We start from the raw sequence: 3,913 nt of genomic DNA on the forward strand, positions 1-3,913 counted from the left end.
ATATATATATATATATATAGATATATATATAGGTCTGTGTCGTATATACATGTTTGTTTCTATGTGCTATATGTATTAATTAGATGGAAGATAAACACTTATGAAGAAATAAAGGTATGTACAGTCTTATTCACTATATCTGTGTACAATGCACATGGAAAGATATACACTGCAGAATGTGTTAGTTCAGGAAATGTATTATTTTGTGTTGTAATAAGAGTGCAATCTGTTGATATTAGCTTTGAATAATAGTAGAATGGCATCACTATTGATGTGCAGCAAGGCAGAAACCCATATCGTTCTACAGTTCAATGACCTAATTGTCTTTTATATTTTTTGAATATTGTCTCCGAAATGATTTCTTTGTTTTGAAACTATTTCTTCTGGATTATATATGACTCTACTTCTCTGTATTTAATATGTTTCTACTCATGAATATCCATTCTTCTGAATGTATATGCGTTGGTGAAAGTCTGTGCTTAGATATCTGCGCATAAATTGGATGTGCACAAATATATGCGGATAAATTGGAAGCTTAATAATTGAGCCTCATCAAAAACCCATCATATAAAGTGCTATTAGCATAAGAAATTCTGTAGAAATACAAATTTTCACTACTCATGTATAAAGACACGACTTAGCCTATGAGGCCAAAGTCAGGAATAGATTTCTTTCCATGAATTAAAATTTGGTGTGTATTAGGAAATAATGATAGTCGGTTGAATATTTCCCAGGTGGTGAATGAAGTACAGGGAATTGGCGTGAAATATTTTGAAAATGCAATAAAAATACAATATGAAAATACAATGTAATTAATATATCTCTGAAATCTTCAGTGGGAATCCACCTGTGGAGAGCTTCTCTGTAAAATATGAAATCTCTGTACAAGTAACAGAATATCAGATCTTTCTTGCGTGGTTTCTGCCCAATAATTTTGCATCACATGATTCCAGAGAACCGTTCTTCGTTTACATACAATATCCCACTCCGTATGAGTTTCGGTCATTCTCTAAAAGACATTTACTAACGTCCTAATATATCTGTCATTATGCAATATGATGTCCATGAGTGAAATGTAAGCTTGAACAACAAATATTTTAAATTTACATTTGAAAAATAGTCTTAGTAGTTTTACGTTCTTTCATGACACGGTCACAATGTTCATGCTCGTCTGAGAAGTAGACTGTCGTCACGTGCAAACGCACACACACATACACGCATACATACATACATACATACATACATAATGTGTTTGTGTGTGTATATATATATATATATATATATATATGGGAGAATTTACGAAAAAAAAACAACAGACGAAGACAGGTGGTGTAAACAACAAATGGATGCATTCGTTTAACGCTCGGCAATAGAGAAAGTCTTTGACGTTTCGAGCCTACGCTCTTCAACTGAAAGGAACACAGAAAGGAACATGGAGAGAAACAAGGAGAAAAAAAAATATAAATGTAGTGGTCAGCGATCTACCATGGCGAATGTCGGACAGAAGGATCACATATAAATGAGAGGCTAATGTATATTGCACATTTCCAAATCAGTAATAAATCCCCTCCAAGGATACTCCGTGTTTATTAAATATTGCTCTCTTCCGTTTACTGCCAGATTACAGGAAATGTAAGATCAACACACTTTGCCCATGGCATCCCATGAATAATGGCGGGGCGGTTTTCAACATAGTATATTCAAAATCAACAGGTTATTATCTAAAAACAGGAATCAAATGCTCGAATGAAACTAGAAGGCAAACGCTGCCGGTAAAAACAGAGAAAACAACTGACATAAAATATTATGCAATGAGGTTCGAAGTCAGATGTTATTTTTACATTTGATACGTTACAATCTCTGCAGCGCAATGTATTTGACTAAAGGTACACGCACGCACATACACACATGCAATTACACATGTACACACACATTCACACATGCTTCACCGAAAGCACATACACACATACACACATATACACACAGAGAACTATATACAGAAGTAAGTATTCAGACATTTACGTACTTATCGATGCAGATACAAACACGCAGGTGAAAGTTGTCGTACACAATCACACTAAAATCTATATAAATATGTGTAATTTGTCATATTCTTTTCGATCTGCACTTTTAGAGTAAATCATCATGATAAACGAATTACTCAATAAAATATTTTCTATAAATACTTTGAGATAAAAATCTTCTTATCTGATACGATACTTAGTTTCTTATACGTCAATGCAAGTTCAACAAAGAGTTCAATGTTTTAAATAGAAAAAAAAAGCTGCCAATATCCAACTCTGCTATTGTGCATTCGCCATATATCTATGCGTTAAAAAAAATCAGTGGTTGACAAACGAGAATAATCCTGCGTTTAAGAATTTAAAATCACTCCTTTAACTTTCTAAGACATCTCAACGTTTCTAAAAGCAAACTTTGTTTGTTTGTTTACGTTCATCGTAAATTGAACTGAACGCATGATAACGTCTCATAAAGCGAGATTCCTATACGTCTTAAATGTGCAGAAAAAATGTGGGGTGAGGGCAGTTTAGCTTAATCGGCCTAAAGCACCGCGACGCGTAATCAAGTTGTGAGTTCAAGTCTCATAGCTGACCGCCAACATTTTTCTCTGCAAAATACGGGTAGTTTATCCAGTTCAGCCTATATTATTAGCATAATCCTGCGTTTCAGAATTTAAAATCACTTCTTTAACTTTCTAAGACATCTCAACGCTTCTAAAAACAAACTTCATTTGTTTGTTAACGTTCATCGTAATTTTAATTTGATATATTATTGATAATTCAACCATGAGGTCAAGACAAAGAATTGTTTTTGTATTGTAATTGACGCTTCTGCTGGTAGTGTTCAAAAGTCAGTTTTACTTCTGGTTTACCCCGCGTTCCTAGAGATGTGTAAATGTCAGCAGTAACAGTTATTTCTTTTCCAGTTCCGCAATTAAACAATATTCATCAATTTGAATGAAATAATTCTTTCTCCAAAATGAAACTCGTGGATAAATTCACAAACAAAAAAAGATATATTCTAAATATCGAAGTAGAAGGAAGACGAACAGCGGTTCCTGCACCATTATTTCTCCTGTTGAGAAATGACATTATAGAATACATTATTATAGATAGAATAGAATTGCGCATAATATATATATATATATATATATATATATATATTTATCGGTATGGGTGTATGAATGTATATATATATATATATATATATATATAGTTATGTGAAATATGTATATAGATATATATTTATGTAAAGCATATATTGATATATGTATGCAAATCTCCCCTTATCTGTGTGTCTGTGTGCATGTATATATATATAAACGTTTATATATATATATATATGTCTGAGAGTTAGAGGTTGCGAAACCAACCAACTAAGGGTAATACCTCTCCAGTATACTGCTGGTAGTGTCCCCAATTATTCATACCCAAATACTGGTTATTGCGTGGCAATCTCGCAATTTCAGTGTCATATATGGGCGGGGTAAAAACTAGTTTACCCTTAATTTATACGGCAAATAAGAAAATGGAGAGGATGCAAAATGACATACAACAACCGATAGACATTCTACTGTGTCTATTTACTCCAAAGCATTAGAAAGTATTAGAAGAAAAGATATACATGTAGTAACTATGTGTTACACAGACATTTATTAATATTACAGAAAAGAGAAAAAAATCAGTTCCTTACGGCCGTTTCTGCCAAGAGGCAACAAAACCCTCCATGCCATATCCATCTCTTCAGCGTTCTATGGGTATGGGCAGATAAAGTTTGGATGATGAGTGTACCTCAAGGAATATTGAGAGGGTCCAAGTGATTAAGAAGACTAATACATATAATAAACCGTTAACAATAGGTACAGCGTATTTGTCATTATTAAAAAGGGCAG

Source organism: Octopus bimaculoides, chromosome 15 (assembly GCF_001194135.2).
Source record: "Octopus bimaculoides isolate UCB-OBI-ISO-001 chromosome 15, ASM119413v2, whole genome shotgun sequence".
Taxonomy (NCBI): domain Eukaryota; kingdom Metazoa; phylum Mollusca; class Cephalopoda; order Octopoda; family Octopodidae; genus Octopus; species Octopus bimaculoides.